This window comes from Hemitrygon akajei, chromosome 7, assembly GCF_048418815.1.
Source record: "Hemitrygon akajei chromosome 7, sHemAka1.3, whole genome shotgun sequence".
Lineage (NCBI taxonomy): Eukaryota > Metazoa > Chordata > Chondrichthyes > Myliobatiformes > Dasyatidae > Hemitrygon > Hemitrygon akajei.
In genome coordinates, this window is record NC_133130.1 from 93,437,484 (window position 1) to 93,464,319 (window position 26,836).

General features: G+C 43.2%; 1 protein-coding gene across 9 annotated transcripts in view; it reads right to left on the minus strand.

The window, feature by feature from the left end:
- Window positions 1–26,836, minus strand: part of LOC140730680 (pleckstrin homology domain-containing family G member 1) — a 218,340-nt gene that overhangs the window by 77,349 nt on the left and 114,155 nt on the right. Inside the window, exon 1 of one of the 9 annotated variants that reach the window (XM_073051447.1) lies at window positions 7,983–8,295. The exons of 7 other annotated variants lie outside the window; for them this stretch is intronic. The gene's annotated coding sequence lies outside the window, so the exon portion shown is untranslated. Of the gene's footprint in view, window positions 1–3,078; window positions 3,181–7,982; window positions 8,296–26,836 lie in introns of those variants that run through there. One more of the 9 variants, XM_073051449.1, reaches the window with a different exon arrangement.

Genomic DNA, 26,836 nt, shown 5'->3' on the forward strand with positions numbered 1-26,836 from the left:
GGCGTTGGGATCAAAACGTCATCTCTTTACTTCTCTCCATAGATGCTGCTTGACCTGTTGAGTTCCTCCAGCATTGTGTGTATTACTTTAGATTTCCAGCATCTGCAGAATCTCATGTTTATGAATTCATACAAGCTTCCAGGATGGAGCTTCCCACATCAAAAGTCCCTAATTCATCACTGACAGTACCACCCTAAGAATATTTACATGGCATCCCACAGAGATCCACTGTTAATAGCCAAGTCTTTCCTTAACCTCTTATGGATTGCTACCCTATAAAAACAGATGACATTTTTAGCACAGAGATCAAATTTGAAGTCACAAGACATCCTTTTCTGCTGCTGATAAAAGGCTGTGCAAAGCAGCTCTGAACAGCCCTGCAATGCAGACGCCCAACACAACACCTCAGCATAGTCCCAGATCTATAGAAAGGACAGCAGTACTGTGCAGACAAACCTCAAAATCAGAGGTATTTTCTGTAAAACGCTGTCAACAGGGTGAATTGCCTGAATAACTGGTTTCTTAACAAGACTGAAAAGAGAAACAGATTGCCTTTCAGTTTTCCCTCGTGATTGGAAAGTTGAATATTTATAGATTACACAATTGATCAAGTCCAACTGCTAGTTCCACATACCTAGTCACAGAGGCTTCTTCCACTTTTATTTCTACCCAACTTTGTTCATTTCTGGACTTTACCTTATTCCCAATGAAGAACTTTTGTACAGTCAATGTTATGGGGAAACAAGACAGCTAATTAACACATCAAAGGCTCCACAAAACACAACAGCCATGCCGTCTGAATTGGAATTGTTTTTATGTCACATGTACCAAGATATAGTGAAAAGCTTATCTTGCATACTGTTCATACAGATCAAATAATTGCATTGGTGATGTTAACTAAGAGATAAATATTGAATAGGACACAGGTTTACTCCTCATTTTCCTGAAAAAACAATGGACAATCATTTCAGTCTGGGTCCAAAGTACAGCATCTCATCCAAGGCTAATGCCCATGACAAACATTCAGTGTATCCATATTTTTGAAGGTGAAAGATAATCTTGCTCCATCTTGGGTAAAGATAGGGTCTGGTGACAAGCAAATGATCAGAAGAGGCCTAAGTGGACTTTTGGGGACTGTGACACAATTTCCTGAACTTGAACTCAATGCTGCGACTAATAAAGGCAAGCACGCCACATGACTGCACCCTATCAACGCGTGTAGCCACTCTCAGGGAGCTATGAACTTGAACCCCAAGCTCCCCGTCCATCAACACTGTTGAGGATCATTTCATTCCAACAGTACATTGAGGCATTAGGTGCAGGAGTAGTCCATTCGGCCCTTCAAGCCAGCACCGCCATTCACTGTGATCATGGCTGATCATCCACAATCAGTACCCTGTTCCTGCCTTCTCCCCATATCCCTTGACTCTGCTATCTTTAAGAGCTCTATCTAACTCTTTCTTGAAAACATCCAGAGAATTGGCCTCCACTGCCTTCTGAAGCAGAGCATTCCACAGATCCACAACTCTCTGGGTGAAAACGTTTTTCCTCAACTCCGTTCTAAATGGCTCCCTTATTCTTAAACTGTGGCCTCTGGTTCTGGACTCCCCCAACATCGGGAACTTGAAGAAGTACAAGTTCAAACAATGACACAGTGCATGTTTGTTCCAATTAGAGAAAATGCAATGCAGGGAGACAATAAAGTTCAAGGCCATAATGCAGTAGATTAAGAGTTCAAGGGTGCATCTTATTGTACTAGGGAACTGCTCACTCGTCTAACAGCAGGATAGAAACTGGCCTTGAGCCTGATGATACATGCTTTCAGGCTTTTGTACCTTCTACCGGATGGGAGGTGCAAGAGGGAATGTCTGAGGTGGGTGGGATCTTTGATTATGCTGGCAGCTTTACCAAGGCAGCGAGAAGCGTAGATCGAGCCCATGGACGGGAGGCCGAGTTCCGTGATGTGCTGAGCTGGGTCTACTAATCTCTGCAGTTTCTTGCCATCATAAACAGAACAGTGGTCATACCAAGCCGTGATGCATCCAGATAGGACGCTTTCTACGCTGCATCGATAAAAATTAATGAGAGCCCAAGCGGACATACCAAATTTCTAATTGGTGATGTTCACTCCTAGTCTTTTGGAAACCATCTTACCAAACTTTTCCAAAATAAATCATTACTGTTGTCAGCTGCTACCAGCAACAGAATTGCTCAATGCCACCAGACACATTCCTTAATTATACAATGTATAAAACAGCTCTTCGAATTAGATACACCAAACAAGAGCATTTGAAACTTAAAGAGCCCCAGTTCCCACACCCTCGCCAGACTGCTGCAAGTCTCTGGTTTCTACCCTCCAAAAAAAAAACCCTACAAGCGCTAGAAAGCCAATTCATAGCGAGATATGCTGCAGGTTAGAAGCAAAGTCCCGGAGATGACGCATGCGCACTTGTGGGCTCCAACATCCCCCTTGAAAACCTAATGTTAAGTAGATGCCAAATTTCTCGACCTACCACCTAACTGGTCAAACCACGTTTCACTCTTGCCCTCTTCAAATCCCCTCTACTCCTGGAGCTGCAATCGGGTAGAAAGCTTGACTGGACTCATTGCCCAACCACTGATACCAAGACAAGCATCTTTAACTTGGTTTTGGGCGAGCAAACGTGTCGATTTCTCAGCTCCCTCCTTTCCACAACTTTCTTTCACTCAGTTAAAGGAAACATATTTCACTAGAAGCAGAGTCGGAGGACACGAGAAACAACTGGAAACGTCATAATAAACTGGAACGCACTGCCCGTAAGAATGCGTCGCAGGCGGCCACCTTTTTTAAAAAGAGAGGCACAGAACAATAAGAATTTTCCGCAGTGTTGTGGGGAAAGTGCAGGAAGAACTGGGGTCTCTTGGAAAACAAGCACGGAACTGCGTAGCCTCCCGCCGCGCTGTCCAATACCAGGATGCGCTGTTTAAGACTTGCTCATGAGCAAAGAAATGCACCAGACCAGCAAGAGCCATTCGCTCGAGATGCCTTTGCCCCAAATGGACCGTCTGTCAACGAGCACACTATCTGAGCTGACATACCTCACTCCTCAACCTCTCCAGGAAAACTTGGCCTTCTCCGGGGACACAAAGCAACTTCTAGAATGGGGAGAAAAGAAACCCTAATCGACAAAAGCATCTGTTGGCCACAACGCTCTTCTCTCGAGCACTCGCCCCACGTGGTGCTTTCATGCATCCCCGCCAATGAGCAGCAGGCGCCGATGAGCTCCCAAACAAAAACACCCATCCCATTGGATACGGAGGCTTTGTTCGGCGGTCTGCGGGGCTCGAACAGGAGGGCATCGGGGTGGCCCGAAGTTGCGATGCAGCCGTTGCCGTGGTGACAGGACTGCGCCGGCCATGCCGCAGTGGTCGAGGGTTTCGGATGGGACCGAAGGTCACCGAGTAAAGTCGCTCGGATACGCCGCAGCAGCGGGCTCACTGGAGGAACAATCACTCCCGGCTATAGAGCATAATAGAAAATCGGAGAGTACCTTTCCCCACTCTTCATCTTGTCCACAGGAAAATTTGGAAAAAAAAAACAATCAGTGACTGTCTTTCCTATCTGGAAGGTCATTTTTGGAAGGAAGTTTAGGTTTCCGGTAAGGAAGTTATGGAGCAGAGAAGCAGGGTGTTGTTCTCACCCCACCCGATTGTGTGTAAAGTCTGAAGGCTTCGTTATGCCATATTTCCACGTTCTCTCATTTTCAAAGATGCTTTTGGGAGGGTGCAGTAGCCAACTGGAAAAATCCATTATAATTTCTCTTTTGCCCTCAATATAACTACAGGAACTGCAACACGCACATTTTCTCTAAGGAACCAGTAAACCCTACACGAAAACGTTTTGGCTAAAATGCTGCCAGTTTAAAAGAAAATCGTGTCCTTTATTGCACAATCGCGTGATACAGGAACAATATATTTTTATATCACATCACTTCAGTCTGCAAACAAGCAGGAAAAAAGCAGCAAATCAATATATACTTTTTAAAAGCAATTTCGTGTTGCCAAGGTGACCATGTCCCACCATTTTATAAGATAGCAAATGATATATTCAAATTGTCTCACAGCTGAGAAATTAATACCCAACTGTCGGTCCAATGACCAAAAGGTAAATTAACAACATCTGAAAAGACAATCTATTGGGCCCTTTTTGTCGCAAATCCCAGAAGGGAAATGGCGTCATGCATATATTTTTAGACTATGGAAGTAGAGCTATCCCAGCATCCACTGCAAAAGCGAAAGCCCTCTATCAGTTTAACAGTTCAGTTTTCAATTGGGCTTCTGCCGTCCTCGTGAATTTTGGAATGTCTTCCTGTCATTTAAGAAACCCAAACGGAGCAACCAAATACAAATCACTGCACGGCCCTACATAGGCACAGCATTAAAAATACTACTTGAGCAAAACTTTTTGGATATGACCAAAAGTTTGCAGTCAGGAGCTTAGGACCCAGATGGTTTTAAGGCTCTAGTGGAGATAGTGGTATAGTAGTTGTGTAAGAGGCCAGATTTGGAATTCTGAGATTGCAGGACATGAAGACAGCAAGAAAAGTAATGGAGCTGTAAGGTATTTGAAGCTTCTGAATCGTATATTATATATAATTAAGGCAGATGTCTTAATGAATTTGTTGGTCAACCAGAAGGTTGCACTGCTTGTTCACCTAATATTTTAGGAGTTCTTCTAATCATTGATGATTTATGAATTACTGAAATGCTTCTTTCAACGGGAAAGCTATTTAGATTGGATTTAAAACTCTTGGAACGCTTCAATTTTTGACAGCCAATTTGATGCATTTATTGACATTTTGGGAGCAGGCTTCAATTTGGAATGCACACAGTACTAACAAATTGGGAAGAATACAGCAGCTGGCAATCATACAGAATGAGATCATCAAATTAGAAGTGAGTTCATCCATCTGAAATATTGCAAAAATAGCTGCATACGACATTAGAAGAATTAGCACCTTCAATTTAATATAAAACATGCACTTTCAGAGAGTAACATTGAGGAAAATAAATCTTAGTTCAGCAGCTACATTTTAACACCTGGGTTCTAGCCAGCTTCCTTTGGGAGCAAGCATGAACCGGGAGAGAAATAGCAACATTTGACAGACAAGACCAAAATGACCAATGGTGTAGTCTCCATCGCCCACTATTGCTAAAACTCAAGTGCACTAAGAAACCCTCGTCTTATTATGACCCACAGCTCAACTGGCCCATTGGTTTTAGGCCCTCCTCAGTAGAACAATACCATCAGTTTCAATCCCCTTATTATTTCACTGTAGATTTGAAACTTATTCTCTCACATACCCCTGTGCCTCCACCGAGGGCTAAATTACTGTCACCAATTACTTATTTGCACCTCTTTGCCACGTGGAAAGAGCCACAACACCCAGAGGAAGCTAACACGGAGAATGTATGAACTCTGCACAGACTGCGCCCAAGGTCATGATCAAATCCCAGTCCCTGGACAAATGAAACACAATACTAACTGCCGCAAGATAATGCCACTCTTGACTCAAGCAGCCTGCCCAACAGAAAGACCAGAGAACAGCAACAGTTTCAACAGCACATCCTCAAACCAACAACCTCCACCACGTTTAAGTTAGAAAATATCACCTCCAGTTCACAGAGCATTGGCCAGAGAGATGAACAGCACCATCTTCTATTGCTTGGTCAATATCCTGTCCATATTGTTCTTAGTAACACTTAGATGGGCAATCAAAATGCAAAGGCTCCAAGTCATATTGACATGGGAGATTCACAATTTTATCATGGTTTAAGAGTCAGTAGTGGTTCAATTGGTAGCACATGCCAACCTACAACTCTCTGACTGAAGCAAGTCCTGTTCCAGCACCTCATGCATAAAATCTAAGCCAACTTTTCCTATTGAATGCCAAGGATGGTTGAAGATGCTACCTTTTAGGTGAAACATTTGATCAATACTCTGCTTGCTTCTCCAACTTCCTGCCCCCAAGGGCATTGTATGTGATCCTACTACTTTATTTTAAGAGTAGGGGTGTTATTCCTCATTCCTTGGCCACTATTAGATCATTATCACCTCACTTTGTCAGATCTTCTGATGTATGACTTGGCTGCAATATTTTTTTCGATTAAATACATGCACTTAATTGGTTATGATACTTTGGAACTTCCCAGGAAATGAAAAGTTACTTTCTTTCTTATCCCCTCCATTCCACTTGCAGTTTAAAGAGTCAGAAAGCCAACGTCGTTTAAAGTGTCCAGCATCGTTACTAGTTTATTCTTTCTTTGATTCACAAAGAAATGGTCACACATTTACCAAAAAAAAACCTTGAATAACAGGCAATTCTTTAAAAAAAATTGCAGCAGCAGTTGGTTAAATTTTACTGGAGGGACCAGAGATTGCAGATGCTCGGAAATGGAGCAACCAACTCTAGAGGAGCATGGCAGGTCAGGCAGCATCCGCGGAGGGACATTTACTCCTGGATTCTGGATTCCCTTTGCTGAATGATCGCAATATGTCAGTTTAAACCTTTAATGGGTTTGTGTTTGACAGATATTACAAACGTTTTATTGGAAAATCAGACTATTGATTTGCTTGTTTTGAACAATCCAAGCATGATCATTCTCAGTATGGCTAGAAGAGTTACATCATTCCTTCCGCACCAGGACTAACCATGGGAATGAGACCGCTGTGCAAAGCTGAGATTTTTTTCCTGGATACCTCTCCCTTCATAAATTAAGAAATCTGGACAGTCCCTCACATTGTTGAGAACCCAAATTGGGTTGGCATTAAATGCCAAAAGAGTATTTAAGCCTTGGAACTCAGGACATGAACCTTCAAAGCAAAGGCAGGACTACTGCTTGCTGAACCACAGTAGATGTCCATGTCGGCCACCCTCCTAACTTGTTTGGGGCCAACAAAAATAAGTCTAGACAAACACAATGATGCTACAATTAACAAAATCAATGAGAGCTTAATCCAAAAAAAAAACCCTAGCCTGTCCTTTGAGAAAGTCTGGCAGGGAGCCTGGTGACTGTTAAGGCTTGACAAAGTTTGATCTTTTTTTCCCCTTTTCCTCCGTATTTCCAATGCACTTCACCAACAAGTTCTTGAACTAATGACATACTAACGTAGTGCAGCAGAGTAAAGCCACTGAGGACGGTCACCATCAGCGGATGTGCGAATTCCTTCTGACAATACATCAGGCGGCACGAGTAGTTCATTTCCTTATGGATCACCGCCTTCTTTTTCCACCCTCTTTGGCAAGACTCAAGCCTGCAACCCCTTTTCCTCCTGGTCACGAGGTTGTGACTTCTGCAGTGAGTCAACTCCTGGCCATCAATGTACCATGGATGGAGATCACATTAAATGAAACTCCACCATTGCAAGGCAAATCGAAGGACCAGCCCTCTCCAAACAAAAAGACAAGATCAACCCCCCCCCCCCACCCCGCCCCACGGCATTAAAACAATGCAGGATGTGTGGGTTGTAAAAAATAAGAAAGGTTAACATCAGGTTGTAATCAAACGTAATAAATCGCTTGCAACCGGGAAAGCGTTCTCAAGGCAGGTGACTGGAAATAAAACAAAGTTCAGCGCTCCCTTTATGTACAGTATCCCCATTTTCAAGTAAATTGCAACAATCAGGGTGTCTGTACTATTGTGCTCTCAGTCTGTCTGCCAATGCAGTGTGCAGTAAGCGGATGAAAATTCCTCCTTCAACCCACACACAAACAAAAACTCCGAAGGAAGAGAAAAAATAGCACCCCCCGTGCATCATTCCTCTTAATTATTCATCCGTACCAGGTCTCGCTGGATAATGGACCCAAAATAAGGGGCAATTATTCAGGCTGGGTGCAAGTCTAGGGCAGTTAATGCTACTTTGACAAGTATTAAAGGAATCAGATTTGAGAATACTCAACAGAACAATTAAATACGCGAAATACAGACATACGACTGCTTACCCACGGACTGGCATCCTTGTAACCAGTTTACACGTCCTTAGACTCCGAGATGTGGGGTGCTGCGTTACGTTTATTTTGTCGCTTCAATTCGAAGCACATCTTCGATCTGCACTCGGGAATTAAAAGCGAAAGAAGAGGCGCTCTGTCCAACACCAACTAGCAGCAGGAAAGCTAAAGATGTTTTCTTAACCGACTGTGCGAGAGAAGGGTAGAGACAGACTTGCGAGTGATCGCGGGCTACGCTCGGACCTCGCACGGACGCACACACACCGCCAAATGGTACCGCTAGCCGGTGGTGAACGAGCAGCCCAGTGCCATCGGACAGCGTTTTAAATTTAGACAAGAGGCTCCAGTTTGAGTTGATAACACAAGGTGGCAGTATGCCGCACTGCAGACAGTATTTCTATGCGGGACACATTCAGAGCAGGAGCATTTAAAGGAGCACCGCCCCCAGAATATTTTAAAAAAGAGACTCCTAACCCGCTCCTCCTACAACACTGTCCTAAATCCACTTTACCCAGAAACGCGGTCACCGCCAGCAATCCTCTGCTCTAACTACTGGAAGCAAAGGGAACCTGCCGAACTAGCAGCTTACCGCTCAGAGACGGGCCAGGGAAGGTCCGAAGGCAGCAGCGAGGTGTCCCGCGACCCTTCGACCAACGCCGTGCCGGGCCGGGACATCCTCTGTCAAATTACTTCCCGCCAGCTTCAGTTTAAATACAGGAATCCTATCCAACACAAGAAAGTGGGTCCTGATCCCTGCCCGCTGCACTGGTAGTTTGTGTGAAGCTGATGGTGGAGCCGTCCATCGACCAAAGCCCAAGTCAATTCCTTTTGGAAAGTTCTGGCCAGACCCCGTCATCCCCAGAGATCCTTGGATACTCCCCGGTTGTACACCGGTGTTTGTAAATACGGTAAAGCGTGATGAACCCGGAATGGAAATTTTCACTATTCATTTCCCTCCACGGATGCTGCCTGACTCTCCGAGTTCCTCCACCAGTTTGGTTTATTGCTCCAGATTCAGGCATCTTCAAGAATAAATCTGAGCTCAGCAGACATTATAGGCAGCCAACAGCAAAATACTGTCAAATGCCACCCCCCCCCCCCCATCCCAGAGTTTCTACCCAAAAGGTCTGACATGCTTGTTAGGAAAAAGTAGATCACCCACGCTGGCCAATCTCCCACTGAAATATTGGTCGTCCCATTCAATACAGGGCACCCACCACTGTGATCCAGATGGTGGCTGTAACCTCCCAGTAATGCAACCTGTGCCAGTGATCCGTGGCCACGGTCCTCCTGACTTGGCAGGAGGGGGAAGGGTGGAACGGTGGATCACTAAACAGACTACGAATGGAGCTCCAAGTGCTGGAGCAGCAAATCGCTGGAGGAACTCAGCAGAGGGAGCAGCATCTCTAGAGGAAATGGACAGTACGTTTCACCAGACAGAAAGAGGGGAGGGGAGGGGAGAGGAATGAAATGGAGTCATAACAGATAACTTGGGAAGGTTAGACAGCCAAGGATCAGATTAGACAGGGCAACCACCACCAATATGCTAAAGGCCATTACCAGTTTGAAGAAGGAACGTTCATCAAATCTGTGGTAGAGGGAATGTAATGTGGGGGAGGAGAACAGAAAATATATAAAGGCTCTTTTCCTCTTTTATATTCTTACTTGCTTTCCTTGTATGATGCTATGAACCAATGCAGGGGTTCAGACACAAATTTAACAGTCTAGTCAGCCCATTACAAAAAAAACCCTCTGTTGCCATAACTACACTCCAGCCAATAAGAATGGTTTGGCTATTGCATATTCACTGTTGTGTTTTGTATCTCAGTTTCAACATTTTATACCACCTCCAGACAACTAAGTTGCATTTTAAAATCCACCTATTATGCACCCCTTTGTTCCTCCACCACACCACTCCCCCCCCACTGCACTCCCTGTGAGCCGTCATTCATTTGGTTTCCAGCCTATCAGAGGTTCTATCTGTTCTCTCCGGCCCTCCCTCCTCTGTAAATAAAGCACCCTTTTTGATGGGTCATCTTGATAAAAAAAAACTTTGACCCAATATGTCAACAGTGTTTCTCTCACCACAGACGCTGCCCAACCTGCAGATAATACCCAGCATTTTGTTTTAAACGCGATGTCACAGCTAGATTCCCAGATCGTACAAGTCTGGAGGTTTCAAACTGGGAAACTTTTCAATAATAAGAATGGCTACAAGTGAGATTCATTCCAAAGGCACAGGCAGGGCTATTTTCCAGTTCCTTGCCCCTGGTCAAGGAAAAGCAAAGGAGGCTCCCTATTACAAAGCCTCTGTAATTATTTCATGACAAGACTCGTGGTAAATATAATTAAATGCAAATTTGTGGTTCATGAAGATTAACCCACACACAAAAAAATTATACAAACATGTTCAGAAAATTATTCTACATCCGTTTCTTAGACTTGCAATTAAATTTAGCTACACACCATCTGTTACACATTACCTGCTCACATTTCATACAATTAAATAGTTGATGGCTTAGGGTGCATTCCCCTTCCAAAGGAATGCCTTAGTCCAGAGTAAAATATACTTACAGAGTTTAAGAAGGACTATAAATAGATGCCAAAAAAACCTCAATAAAATTGCCAAGTTAAACTCAGATGGAGACTGACTGGTTGTTGAACGTAAGTGGAAGGGGAGGAGACATTAATCTACAACTCCACAAACACATGCAGGTTCAACTAATTAAAATAGCAAGAATTAGATTAAATAGTTATTAATTTAGTAATGATGAATATGAAACTACTCAAATATCACTAAATGCATCTGATTCAGACTTTCAAGTTGAAGATTCTGCCATCTTTTCTCGGTTTGGCCAGTCTGCAACCTGAGAGTCTTTGTAAGATCCACTCTCACAAACAGCTTTGTAAACCCTGGAAGGAGAATGACCGCTAACACCACCATTTGAAGGCCAATCAAGTACATTCTACTCTGGAGTAAGTCCTCCCCAATGGCACCAACATCCTGGAAGATGAACAAGGGTAGCGACTCGGAAGAAAGTGGTGCTGATAACAGGAAGGAGCCCAAATATGAGCAGAGACTCAGAATGAGAGAGGGACATAAAATGGTACAAGGGATGTCAGGTTTCCCAAATTCTCAGGTGGAATGAACAACTGGGCAGTGTGTTGTTGACCAGAAATTAATCCGCTTAAGTGTTACATTAAGTTCAAAGTACATTTATTATCAAAGTATGTATACATTATACAACCTTGGGATTCATCTCCTTAGAGGCAGACACAGAATAAAGAAACTCAGAAGAACCCAAAAAAATAAAGGCTGTCAAACACCCAGAGGGGAGAGAATCTAACAGAAACAGTAAAAGTATGTAAGTAGCATTCAGGACAAAAGTGAGTCCACAAATATGAAAGCTTGGAGCAGCCGAGCAGGCCACAACCACAGCCTCAGTTCAGTGCAGAGCCGAGTAAATACCGTGGAGTGGCGAGCAGAGCTGGCCAGACCCTCGCCTCCGGTCCCAACACCCTGCCATTTCAATCTGGCCTGGCGTTTAAATCATCCAAATACTGGGCCATTCCTTGCACTAGGACCCAGGCCCTGTCGCTTCGATACGCTCTGGGCCTGGACCCTGCTGCCACATTTTGGCCTGTCCCCGACCTTTCCAAATCGGCATGGTGCTTATATCAATCAAACCACAGGACTTTCCTGGCTCTTGGCTTAGGTGGACAGGCCTCAACTTTTCCTCGCCTCCGTTTTGCCTCGCTGGGCTTCAACAGCACCATCTTAAAACTAGGACAGACAGCAAGCTTCTCATACACTTGACTCTGAATCAAGTCTGTTTGGGCTTTGTGTCTTTTATTGACTGTACCACAAATTCCATTCCAGAACACAGAGGTGGGGAGGGAGGAAAAAAAAGACAGTTTCAGGCCCTCATAATATTGGGTCTGTCTTAAAGATGTGTGGGTGTACAAGGTAATGTCCACTGATATTCATACTGCCCTGATTAGTTAGCCCTCCCTGTCCTGCGCTGTCCACGTATGATTTCTTATCCAGAAAGTTAAGAATCAAATAATTTAGAAAAATATTTTCATCTTTATTGCTGACCTAGATAAATGGACTACTGCTAAAAATAAAACCCATCACATCTCCCTCCTCACCAGGCCCCATTTTTAGCTGTCTGACTTCAAGCAGTTTACAGAATTCGATTAAGATAACTCTTCACTGAGCAAACATTTACAATTAAACTGAGTGGATTATCAGCAGGAAATCACCAGAGTTCAATTTAGAGTGTTCAGTCTCTAGAGGAATAAAACTAAGTTCTCAAAGATGTGGATGTAAAGTTATTTGTTGTAAAAACAGGCGGGGTTTGTTTTCTCCAGAAAAATAAAAGTTGAGGGACAACCAGTCAAAAAACATTAAAATTACAAATGGGTTCAAAAGAGTAGGTGAATCTAAACTATGTTACCAGTAGAAGATGGCATCATGGTAGCATAGAATGTAACGCGACACTACTACAGCTTGCGGGCATTGGAGCTCAGTTCAATTCTGCTGCCCTCTGGAGGAGTTTGTACATCTTCCCAGTGAATGTCTGGGTGCTCCGGTTTCCTCCCACGTTGCAAAGTCGTACTGGTTAGTTGGTCATTGTCAATTGTGCTGGGGTTGAATAGGTTGGACCTGCAGGGCCTGTTCCGAGCCGTATTTCTAAATGCATTAAATAAACCCACAGGAAAATTCGAGAGAAAAAGTCAGTTTTCTTCTAGCGCAAACACGAGGAAATCTGCAGATGCTGGAAATTCAAGCAACAGCACACACAAAATGCTGGTGGAACACAGCAGGCCAGGCAGCATCTTATAGGGAGAAGCGCTGTCGACGTTTCGTCAGGTCGAAGGGTCTCGGCCCGAAATGTCGACAGCGCTTCTCCCTATAAGATGCTGCCTGGCCTGCTGTGTTCCACCAGCATTTTGTGTGTGTTGTTGTTTTAGTTTTCTTCTATTTTGCTTTGACCCCATGTTGTGCTGGCAATTACATTTACTGATGAAGCCTCAGTAGATAGAGTAATTCCTGGGAAGTAAAGGATTGTGGGAAGTTTAGCTCCCATTTTTGACAAGTTATCTTGTAGCAGATAGGGATATATTGGCTAAGAGCTAAAAAAAAATCTTTCCGATTGGTAGCCACATTTCATCCCCTTCCCCATTGTGCTTAATTCCCACGCAGGAATTAGAGATGGTTAATAAATGACTTGCATCCCCAGAATTAAATCTCCAAAATAACACTCCACTGAATAGCCGACAAACAAAAACAAAACTGAACTAGGGTCTTGCACCTCCTCAGTGGTTAAGGAATTTCCCCTGTATTAAATCTGTTTCCTTGCCATTCCCAAATTGCTGTTCTCATTTCTGCTTGAGGAACTAAATTTAACAAGGTGAAGTTGGCCAAAATTGAAAGTGAGAGAAGGGAAAAGAAACTTGAACTTGCCTTTAATGGTTTCAAATAGAACACACCCAAAAATCTCCCTCTCTTCAACTGCCCGCATTAATCTACAAACCAGATGGCTAAATTTATAGATTATTCCTACCGAGGCTCTGAATTCAGCATCAGATACTTCCTCGTTCTATTTCTTTCCCAATTCTGAGAAAGGTCCTCTATTCTGAAATGTTAATGGTCTTTCTTCCACAGATGCTGTCTAACCATTTTTAGCATTTTGTTTTTCTATCCTTGGTAGACAGTTTCTTATCAAGGAAAAAGACATTTCAGAGCAATTTCCATGAATACAACTATTCCTCCTGCTCTTCAAGCAGATGCTCCTAAGGACACAGGCACACAACTTCCACATTTCCCCAAATCATCAGAATCAGGCTTATTATCACTGACAATTGTCACAAAGCTTGTTGTTGGCTAAAAATATCTTTATAATACTATGCTATAAATTTCAATACATGTTATCTTAAAAAGCCAAATTAGATTATCCCTTTGTTAGGCACACAAGGGGATAGTCCAGGTCTGCGACCTCAAAGATTTTAAGTACAGCCTTCGTACCTCTAGTGAACCTGTACCACCTCTACTCAATATTTTTACCCTGAAATACAGTGCTGTGAGAAGGGAAGAAAGTAATAAAGAAATGGAGACATGTCAGGTGCCCTCTGCAGATCTTTCTACCCTTTGCCCCAGGATCAGTCAAGAATCATCTATAAGCATTGTCCTTCATCTAAGTCTGCTAAACTAGCTTAAAACAATAGTCCCAAGTACTTATAGTTTAACTTTTCTTCCAAACAGCAATTTTACAATTATAATTTCTCATTGGTGGCCGCATTCTTTACTCCAAGTCCAACTTTTGAGCATTTTAGTCCCACTCTGAAGACTATCCATTATAATCTAGGCTGAGGTTATAAACAGAGGTGGCAGTGAACTGGTTTTTCCAGATAGGGCATTCATCCAAATTCATGATTCAGGTGAATGTAAAATGATTGTTGCCATCATTTTGAAGGACAAGGTAATCAGGAATTTATCCTTCGAACAATACTGCTGAAAGACCACCTCATCTCAAATTGATGTTTTGTGGGAGCTTCCCATACACAAATTGACACTGGCATTTCCTAAATCACATTTCAAAGATGTTCATACTTCGGGCATCTGCAAATGCACAAAAATAGAAAGGCTTGCTGTTTTCGAAACTAGAAAGAAAATAGTTCTTCAGTTGGACCTTAAAAATAGAGGACTGCTTTTACAAACAAAAACAATTCTGGCAGCTGACTAGTTGTTTTGCAAGTACCATTGTACTCCAAATTGTGAAGGAGGAATGTTTGATTTAGATATTACAATCAATAGAGAGCATTATAATGAGGGAATGTTATGCAAATAAGGTTAGTTGATGAATATCTGAATGGAAATGGAAGGAAACTTAGATCTCAATACACTGTATGTGATGCCCAAAGCACAAAGTAATAGTGGCTCGAGGTGCATCCATTTTGTACTTTCACATCTAACAAACTACACTAACAAACAACTGCATTCACCAAGTCTTTGTCAATAACTGAGAGATTTTGCATTCACATTGCTCCTTCCACAACCTCCAGCTGTTTCAGCAGCCAATGAAGTATTGAAGTACCAACATTGCCAAAGTTCCAGAATAACAGGTATCCGTATAATCCTTGGTTTGAAAATCTTGTGGGGAGCCAGTTACCCCTTTGGTTTGCCATGTAACTGGCCCACATGGACAAAGCGCATTGTGCTCAACAGGGCAGTGGGCACTAATGACCAGCGCCATCCAGCCCCTCATATTTGGGCAATACTCCATCCTAGTCACAATGGTCTGAATAGAGATGGGAGCTCCTTTCAAAAGCACAGCTGGACCGATCCCTCAGTGCTGCACCTGATACCATGTTTGAGTCACTGGAACAAAGCTGTAGCAAATGTACTGACCACTGCTGATGCCTGATGCTGTATTTTTACATGTGACCAAGTAGTCACCAAGACTCTTGGGAAGGTCAAAGTTAATTTGCTTCCAGTTCCTTTGAAGACTGAATCCTTTAGCTGAATTCCCAGATCACACCCACTGCTGCATAAACAATCATGTGGCAAAGGGGCCACTGAGATAGTCAGGAGATTTCTATCAGAGTGCTGCAATGGAAGTTATTCCTGAGGTTAGAATTTTTGACCCGACAGAGACCAAGACGTTGATATGAGCCAATTATGAACCAATCCACTTGCAGTTATACATTCTGAACAGCCCAAAACTAGAAGTCTCGTGGTACAAGGGAAAGTGCCAACCAAGTCAAGAGGTGAAGCCAATCAGAAGGACCAGAGATGGTAGGTTTTGAGAGAAGAGGTAGCTAGGAAAATTAGGAAGGTGGGTGCCAAATTGACTGAAGATATAGAGGGACGTGGCCCTGCAGATCTGGAAGTGTCACCAAGACAGACAGCCTGTGGCTTCAAGCCATTCCATAAATGTTTCAGAAGCCTCGCTGTATGACAGTCAATCATAAATAAGAGAAAATCTGCAGTTGCCAGAAATCCAAAGCAATACACACTAAATGCTGGAGGAACTCAGCAGGTCAGGCAGCATCTATGGAAAAGAATAAACAGTTGATGTTTTGGGCCAAGACCCTTCTTGAGGACTGTATAAAAGCATTGTTGAAAGGTCAAAAACCTGACAGATTAATCCCTTCCCTCTCCACAGATGCTGGCAACATCAATGTTTTTGCCTTTGATACAATTCTTGGGAAGTGATGCAATCCACACTAAGGAAAACTTTAAAACCTTTTTATCTTAGTTGTCTGTAGCAACAAGCTGTCAAGGTTCCTACAATGTAACAATGCTCCTGCAATGCTTATTACAGATGGAAAAACATTCACTCTGGGTGAAGTATCAATATTGCACAGACCTCAAACACTTCTTAATTCATCATCATCATGTGCCATGTCAATTGATGTGGGCGATCATTGTCTATCCTTGACCATGACTGTTCTTGGCAAATCTTTTTCTACCGAAGTGGATTAGCATTGCCTGGGCTGGTAACCCCAGTCATTATCAATACTCTTTCAGAGACTGTCTGCCTGGTGTCAGTGGTCACAGAACCAGGACTTGTGATACCATCCACCACCTGCTCCCACGGCTTCACGTGATCACGACCGGGGGTGGGAGGTACTCAGCAGGTGCTACACCTTGCCCAAGGGTGACCTGCAGGCTAAAGGAGGGAAGGAGCACCTTACACCTCCTTTGGTAGAGACGCATCTCCACTTCACCACCCAACTTCACAGTTACTACACAGAGAAAGAGATCCTATCTGCACTTAACCAGATTGTTGGAAACTACTTAACAAGACTGAAGTACTGCACTATATAACAGCGACTTACCCCACTGGCATAGTTGACCTAATTTAGACACGGACATTAGTCAGGCAAAGATGCATGTGTGAAATGTACCTTGGATGAACACAAGACAATGAAAGAAATCAGAAAGTAAGCAAACTATGCACTAAGCAGTGTTTTAAAGGCGGTGGGGGGGACGGACAAGGAGAAGGACCACTGGTGTGTTGGGGGAAGGAGGTGCAGTTGGTTCAAGAAACCAAGCGCACGTGATCCAGCAGGTGAAATGAAAAGGGGTATCGGATGCTGAGTGCAGAATCCAGATCACACAACAGTGAGAGAGACCGGGGGCATTACAGCAAGGCAGTGTGAAGGCAGGTGAGGCCTCTGCAGTGAGTGACCAATCAGATGATGAGCTTTCTCTACTTGCACCTGCCCACAAGGGCACCCTCCCTCAACAGGGGAGGGCATTGTACAAATGCTGATCCAATACTCAGGAGGGTCTGTGTAAACATCAGTCTCCAGGATATTAGGCCTCGAGTAAATCCCAGGCCCAAGGATGTAAGGGGCCCTGTTTAAACACAAGACTACTTTTTCTCCTTTATAAAAAATAAATTGCTCTAACAGCAGACCCCTTGGGGAGAAGCAATTGAATCTCTTCAGAGTGAGCCATTTGCCAAGTTAAAGAATTCCACCACTTATGAAAGGGATCCAGCCCAGACATTCATGTAGTTTAGATTAAAGAGCAACTAAAAACAGGCCATAAAAAAGGTTTATCCTCAGAACTCAAACACACAGTCTGATAAATATCAAACTTCCTTTCTGTGACCCTTGCATTATATATCTAATTAACTCATCTTTTTGTACTCATTTCTTTTGAACTGATTATTCCTTACTTTGGAATGTTGAAGTCCAGAGGCCCAGTATCCTTAAAACAGGAAAACATTCAGTTCAAATTATTCCTTTCCTTTCTCACAAACCACAACAGGAAACAAATGAACAAGGTTTGGAACCTGAAGCATATGAGCAATGAACATATTTTTTGAAAAGCCTCATCAAAACCCCATTGTGATAAACAAGGTTTGAGATCTGTCCCCAATATCCCAATTTAATGGAAAATCAAGACAGCGCTGACTAAAAATTTCATTCCTGTTATTTTGGAATATGTGAAAATTATAATATCTGAAAAGTATCCAAATGTACGAAATTTGCTTTACAAATGTTCATTTATGTGACTTCTATTTAAAACAGTAGCACAAATTCTCAAACTATAACTGACAATCTGTTGAGAGAGTAACATTCAACATAATGAGCCTGGGGAATTGCAGAAGTAACACACTGGCAAGCAACTAAACTTTGCAGACCATTTTACACCCACTTCACCAAATTCGTTATAACCATATAACAATTACAGCACGGAAACAGGCCATCTCGGCCCTTCTAGTCCGTACCGAACGCTTACTCTCACCTAGTCCCACCGGCCCACACTCAAACCATAAATATAACCATATAACAAAGAAAGATGAAAGTTATAGCTTTGGTTATCTCTTACTTCTCCATGGAGGAGGGCAATAATTAGAATTGGGAACTGTAACTGACTTCCCAGCAAAGTTCACAGACAAGCAACAGTGACTGAACTTCTCAGCCCTTACATGAAATGACCTGAACTTAGACCAGTGGAAAAGTGTATCTGATGATTGGAATGATGGATAAAAGGAAGGAGAGAAGAATTGAAAGGCCTTGACAGAGTGGATGTGGAGAGGATGTCTCCTATAGTGGGAGAGTCCAGGACCAGAAAGCACAGCCTCAGAATAGACAGAAGTCCCCTTAGAACAGAGATGAAGAGGAATCTCTTTAACTGGGGGTGGACCTGTGGAATTCATTGCCACAGATGGCTGTGCAGGACAAGTCACTGGGTATATTTAAAGTGGAAGTTGAGAGGAATAATAAATTGGCCATGAAGGAATAGCAAAACAGACCAGATGGGCCAATGGCCTAATTCTGCTCCTATGTCTTGTGGTCTAAATATTATTTATACTGATGTGTGTTGTACACAGCCATATAAAATGAAGAGATTTAGCAAGACTTGTTGTGATGCTGGTTACAAGACAGAGTACCTTGGAGAAAGGATACAAAAGATAATTGCCTAGTAAAGATCCAAGTCCGCCCAGCTTGTTTCTGCCACTGCACGATTATCAGAGCAATCCAGTAGACCACAATAGATTCTAGCACAAGGCAAGGGAAGCCCCACAGCCAGAGATCTTTGAAAATCAAAAGGTAGCTTTTCATGTTCAAGTTCAGTACCTCCCACATGTTGCCTCTCAAACTGCTCATCAGTGCACAAAGGTACATACATTGTCAATGGAGAGTCTTCGATCTATGCATTGGGGAAATTTTATATCAACTTCTGGGACAGCTAGAACGTGAGCATCAATGAGGACAAAAGATTAACAGGCTTCCTTCAAAATGTTTTCTTGAAAAGGATCTTAGGTTAATGTTCCAACCCAAAGTGTCAGAGAGTTCAGCCTGAAGTAGTTTCAGTGCACACTTCTCCAGTGTCCATGCATGACACTTCCTGAAAGATGAATGGCACCTCATCTGTCATTTGGTTCCCTCACTGCAATCTGTGGAGTCCTGATCCAAATTGGATTCCCAGTATTATATAATTCCCGGCTTAGTTATAGATCAGAGGATTGAGCACAGGAGCTGGGATGTTAAAGTTGTATGAGGAATTGGTTGTGCTTAATCGCGAGTATTCTACCTATCAATAGGATTGAAAGAGTACAGAGAACATTTACAAGGATGTTGCTGGGACTTGAGGACCCAAGTTGTGGGGAAAGGTTGACTAGGTTAAGACTTCTTTCCCACTGGCATAGAGGAGAATGAGGGGAGATCTGATAGAAATGTACAAAGTGAGGGGTAAAGATAGGGTAACCGCAAGCAGGCGTTTTCCACTGAGGCTGGGTGAGACTAGAACTAGAGGTTATAGGTTAAGGGTGAAAAGTGAGGTATTGAAAGGGAAACTGAGTGTTGTGAGTGTGGAACAAGCTGCCAGCAGAAGTGCTGGATGCAGGTTTGATTTCAACATTTAAGAGAAGTTTGGATAAATACGTGGATGGGAGGGGTATGGAGGGCAATGGTGCAGCTGCGGAATTGATGGGACTAGGCAGAATTACAGTTCAGCATGTTCTAAATGGGCTGAAGGGCCTGTTTCTCTTCTGTGTCTATATGACGATGAGTGGGCAGCAATAAAGGAAAACAAAAGAAAGGCCTCAGAATTCTGTGCCTGTTAAATCCAATACACCATCAAATTCTCAGGCATCTTGCCCTGCAGATTAGGCAAAGGACAAAGCATTTTTCATGATTTTGCCTCCATATTTTGAAATAAAGGCAGGTGGTTGAAGGTTGTTTCTTGGAACGGAGACCGCTGACTTCTGTATGCCACAGGGATTGGTGCTGGGACCTGATATTTACTGTATGTAAATTACTTGTATGCAAATGTACAAGGCTTGATCAGTGAACTTGTGGATGACACTAATATAGGTGTTGTTACTGGTGACGAGGGTTATCATAATAGATAGATAGATAGATAGATAGATACTTTATTCATCCCCATGGGGAAATTCAACTTTTTTCCAATGTCCCATACACTTGTTGTAGCAAAACTAATTACATACAATACTTAACTCAGTAAAAAAAATGTGATATGCATCTAAATCACCATCTCAAAAAGCATTAATAATAGCTTTAAAAAGTTCTTAAGTCCTGGCGGTAGAATTGTAAAGCCTAATGGCATTGGGGAGTATTGACCTCTTCATCCTGTCTGAGGAGCATTGCATCGATAGTAACCTGTCGCTGAAACTGCTTCTCTGTCTCTGGATGGTGCTATGTAGAGGATGTTCAGAGTTATCCATAATTGACCGTAGCCTACTCAGCGCCCTTCGCTCAGCTACCGATGTTAAACTCTCCAGTACTTTGCCCACGACAGAGCCCGCCTTCCTTACCAGCGTATTAAGACGTGAGGCGTCCCTCTTCTTAATGCTTCCTCTCCAACACGCCACCACAAAGAAGAGGGCGCTCTCCACAACTGACCTATAGAACATCTTCAGCATCTCACTACAGACATTGAATGACGCCAACCTTCTTAGTGTTCTTGCTCAGTTAGGGAAGTGGGCTGAGGAGTGGCAAAAGGATTTCAATAGAGATCATCGTGAGGTGATGCATTTCGGGAAGTCAAACCAGTGTAGGGCTTCTACTAGGGTACTAGGGAGTACAGTGGAACAGAGGGACCAAGGAGGACTCGTGCATAGTTTGATGAAAACAGCATCTCAGGTAGGCAGTGATAAAGGTCAGCATGCTAAACACCTTCATCAGTTAGCACAGGGAGTAGAAGAGTTGGGAAATGACATTGCAGTTGTACAAGTCATTGGTGAGGCTCCTCTTGGAATGCCGTGTACAGCTTTGGTCACTGTTATAAGCAAATCATTGTTAAACTGGAGAGAGTGCAGAAAAGATCTGACAGTTTTGTTAGGACCAGAGGGCCAGGTTAGATCTTCATTCCTTGGAGTTTAGTAGAATGAGAGACAACCTTGTAGAAGCAAGAGGAATAGATAAGGTGGGCAATTACAGTCTTTTCCCTGGGATAGGGGAGTCCAAAACTAGGAGGTATAGGTTCAGGGCAAGAGGGGGAAGATTTCAAAGGGACCTGAGGGGTAACTTCTCCAATACAGAGAGTGTTGAGTGTATAGAACAAGTTGCCCAAAGAAATATTTGAGGCAGGAACAAATGTATCATTTAAGAAGCACATGGAGGGGGGGTGGGGGGGTGGGGTGGTTTTGATCCAAACAGAGGTTATAGGGACTAGCTGATTGGGTACTGTGATCAGCAGGGATTCATTGGGCTGAAGGGCCTGTACCTGTGCTGTATTGCTCTATGTCTCTAGAAACCCTTATAATTTTCTAAAAATATAAATATACTTCAATTTTAGTGGTTTCTAAGACTGTTTGGCTGCCAGCTTTGATCATCAGTCACGCCCTCCCCACTCCTGGGGTGGGCGGGGGGGGGGGGGGGGAACACTGCTGTTTAACACTTACAGAGCCATTCAGAGGCACTTTGCTTCATGCTGCCCTGCAACTTTCTGCACCTCATTGCTCATTTCCAGGCAGAGTGATCAAACTGCACATCCAGTCCAGCACAAAGTGGGTCTGATTCAGCAAAACATACCTCAGGACCCGATGCACCATTCATTCCCTCCACTATTGCCACCACCGTGGCCACAAGAAACACAGAAGATGCTTCATGTGACTCCTCTCAAACCCACACTCTCTGAAGAATCAGAATCAGGTCTAACATCACCGGCATAGGTTGTGAAACTCGTTAACTTTACGTCAGCTGTACAACGAAATACATGATAAACAAATATGGAGTAAAGAATGAGTTACCTTAAGTATATATATATATATATATATATATGTCTATTAAATAGTTAAGTTAAAATAAGTAATGCAAGAAAAACAGAAATAAAAAAGTAGTGAGGTAGTTAGTATTCATGGGTTTAATGTTCGTTTAGAAATCGGATAGCAGAGGGGAAGAAGCTGTTCCTGAATCTTCAGACTGAGGGAAGGAGCATAGAAGGACTTCCGATTGAGGGAAACAGCACCACCACAAGATCCTTTCCAAGTTGTACACATTTCAGACTTGGAAATATACTGTTGGATCTTTCCTTGCATTGGGTGAAATCCTGGCACTCTCTGCTGAATAGCATTGTGGGAGTGCCCTAGCAGGACTGCAGCAGCTCACCAGCACCACATGGCCATTATGGATGGGCAATCAATTGCTGGCCTTGACAGCAATCAATTCCCACAGTCCTCCACCCATGTCCCCTAGTTTTTCCACCAACCTTCTATGTATTTGCCCATTATAATCACATTATTTCAAAAGGAATGGTTTAAGGGGCACCAGAAATAAAATATCAACTGATCACCCCATGCAAGACTAATCTCAACTCATTCCTACATCCTAAACATCTCTACTTCCCTGACTATACAACGGGGAGGACTGATGCAGTCAGATTCTGCAGACCTTTGCGCAGATCACTATTGCAGTTTGAGAGGTGGTACCCACCCTGACTGCACACTACCACCACACCCCTCCCACAGCGGGGCTCCACTGCCTCCTCTGTCGAGACAGGACAACAGCTGTGGTGGTTGGACTGCAGGGACAATTAGCCAGGTATAGACAGACACTATCCGTTCATCACACTCCCTATCATTTCAATGGAAGAATGGGCAAAGTGTGTGACTGGATAACATCTTCAATTCTTATCTACAGGAATGTTTACCTACGTGGGCATGATAAGACCACGTCTACCGACTATTTATATTCTTCTCCTAGTACATCCCCTGCAACAGGAGCATGGAGGCCAAGCACAAAGAAGGAGCAAAGGGCACCTCAAAAGTAAACCCACCCTTCCCCCCAACTCCCATCTGACAGATTCAGTCAGCACAGAACCCACACAACCAGAGTGGAAGGAAGTCACTGATGAGCAAGTGACATTAGCTGCCCTTCCCCAATAGGGGCACCAGACTAAAGTGTGTAATTATAGCCCAACTGATGGAAATTCCTACCAAGACAGGAACGTGGGACTTGGTGGAGGTGGAGGCAAAGAAAGAGGAAAGAGGTTTACTCATTGACTAGAAAGATTTTGCTTTTACTGCATTGTCCTTGCAGTCTTCTGCTGTAGGTGACCGTGCTGCCCCTCTAATGCCAGGGAAAGGGGTGAGGTGTTAGCATGGCTATCTCTCCTTATACTTGACACAATAATTTATCAAAAGGTGTTACAGATAATGTAATCTGTGCTTGCAGAGTCTTAGTACGTGAGGCTGGAGGGCTAGGGATAAAAACAAGACCCCTGAGTGAAGTACGAGGGGTGATTGATAAGTTTGTGGCCTAAGGTGGAAGGAGTCAATTTTAGAAAACCTAGCACATTTATTTTTCAGCATAGTCCCCTCCTACATGTACACTCTTAGTCCAGTGGTTGTGGAGCATATGGATCCCTTCTTTGTAGGAGTGGTCCACAGTAGGGGTGATTGATAAGTTCATGGCCTAAGGTAGAAGGAGATGAGCTCTCATTACATGCACGTTCAGTTCAACTCTGAGTGAAACTGCAGAAAGTTTCAAGTTAATAACTCATCTCCTTCTACTTTAGGCCACAAACTTATCAATCACCCCCGCTGTGGACCACTTCTGGAGGTCCAAGATGCCGACTTCTACAAAGAAGGGATCGGTATGCTCCACGACCGCTGGACTAAGTGTGTAAATGTAGGAAAAGTAAATGTGCTAGGTTTTCTAAAATTGACTCCTTCTACCTTAGGCCACGAACTTATCAATCACCCCTCATAAGCTGATGGGCAAACTTAGGGGCTTATAAAATCATGAGGGGCACAGATAAGATGCATTGTCACATGTTTTTGTTCCACAGGGTCGAGGAGTTTAAAACTAGAGGGCATAGGAAAGATCGAAAGGGGATCTGAGAAGGCAACATTTCCACACGGAGGGTGGTGTGCATGCGGAACAAGCTGCCAGAGGAGATGGTACAAGTTCAAAATTTAAAAGACATTTGGACAGGTAATGGATTGGAAAGATGCAGAAGGTTATGGGTCAATTGCAGGCAGATGAAACAAGCTCAGGAAGACACCTTACACGAGTTGGACAAAAGAGCCTGCTTCCCTTCTGCACAACTCCATGATGGTCAGTTCTCAATTGGATCTTCAGGAAGAGAGGAATGTCTGTAATGTAGCGTATTATACTAGTGAACCGTCAACACCTAATTGGGTGGTCTACTGACGTTTTCTCTTTCCTCAGTTAAACCACATCTTTGGTGTAATTTGCTGCAGTGCTAACCATGGGAACGTGCTCATTACAGAATAATCTCGCAGGGATTCCCAGCTGAACCTGGCAACGGATGAAGTTACTTTTGATCTCTTGAAGGGAAACTGAAGCTCCGACCTCTATTGCAAGGTCTCAGAGTTCGAGACGGAAGGCAAATTTTTCCTGATCATCGCCAGTCAAACATACAGGAAAACACTCATTTACTATTTCAGCCTAACAGCTGCCCAGAGTGGGCAGTGACCGGCTATCCTGTGCTGGGTGACAGTCTGGAGGCTTCTAATCATCCTCCAGCCCCAGAAATACATGGACAAGGGGCATCAGTGATCTGAGAAATGGGACCAATGGTCACTTTGGGTTAAAGAAAGTACAAAAATCTGATTAATTAGTATTATCATTAATTGACAAAAAAATCAGAGGAGAACTTTAAAACATCCTAGAACGATTATCTTCTGTCAACAGTGAACACTTGAATCAAATGGTTTCCTTTGGTATCAGGTTCCAGAGGTCATAGGAGCAGAAATTGGACATTTGGCCCATTAGTCTGCCCTGCAATTCAATCATGACTAATATTTTAAACATTTCCCCACCTTTGCCAGGTAACCCTTAACAGCAATCAAGACCACCCCCCCCCCACCCACCAATCCATCTGAATTCCATTAATCGCAGCCCTGCCATCATCAAATGTTCCTCTTATGTTAAATCTTTCTTTTGTGGGGTTATTCGAGTGTTATCCCTGCTGGTGCCCTCTCCAGAATCAGCACATCTTTCATCCGTGTAAGAACACTAATTGTTTGGTTCATGAAATACCAGAGAGAATGTTCTGATTTTCAGGGGCGAGAATAATTTCTTGAAGCGCCCGGGGAGGGTGACAGCAAGGTCATTTCTGTAAACAGTGGCTCTTCACAAAACAGCAACTCCCAATTCCCTCACCACAAAATGCAAAGGTTTTTTTAAAAAGAAAAACATCTACTCAATAACATGTGTCTTTAACTTGCCATTATTTTGTCTGAAAATTCTTGCCCCAGACCTATTGCTTGATTTTTAAAAATCCTTGTGTAGATACTGTGAAAATATTTGCTTTGTACTTAATTCAGGATGATTTCAAGATGTCTTGGATTGCAAACCACAAGCTGACAGACTACAATGGCTTGCCTGCATGGAATCTCTCAATCACAGGCTGCCTATATTTTTCAAACCAGTTACAAGCTCTTAAATCATAAAAGTTTTGAAGAGGAGAAAATTAAGAAACCTTTTTTTAAAAAAAGCATAAGGCTTAGCAAAAAAAAAGTGTCCTTTCACTAAGAGAGGCAGAGACGGAAGACTTATATTATATTCTAGAACAATGTGCACCATCTTTCCATTGTGTAATGTGAAAATTGTTACACCCAGGAAATAATGCTAATACTAATACAAGCACATTGAGCTTTTGAGCTACTTACATCAGCAGCTCAGAAGAATGATTTAAACGTTATAAGTTAGGATCAGGAGCAATCAACTCCAGTTTTGGCTATTGGAGGTTACATCAAGGTCAAGGTTGGGTGAAGTTGGGGGCAGGTTGAGCCAAACTCTGCTCCATCTTCCCACACTGCGACTGGATACTTTACACCCAGTCGATAATACTGAGTTACAAAATGTTGGAGAAAATTGCCCTTCAGCAAGAACGAGTCTTGGTGGAGTCGCATCAGGGGTGTTGCTTGTTGTTTTGGGCCCAAAATCTCAGACATCTATTGGCCTTGGAGCAGGAACAACATTGTCAAATGGATTGAGGATGTTTACATCAAACTTGTACCGCAAGCCTTTGAGTAAGTAAATAGGAAAGAAAATTGAAGTATCTCTTTCTCTACACAAGGAAGTTAGAACAAGAGAGAACAATCTTGGAAATATAATTTAGAATTATTCCTCTAAACAAAAGCTGAGGGAAATTAAGGAACTCTTCCCTGAAAAGGCACAAAAGCTGGGAACTATTTCACATTCAGACATCACACCAAAGCATACAGTGAAATGCGACATTTGCGTTAACAAACAACACAACCACAGGATGTGCTGGGGCAGCCCGCAAGAGTCACCACACATTCCAGCACCACCTTAGCATGCCCACTGTATCAAGCTGCAGCTGGATTTGTTTGTTGAGGTGCACGAGATGTTAGGAGAAGGAACAG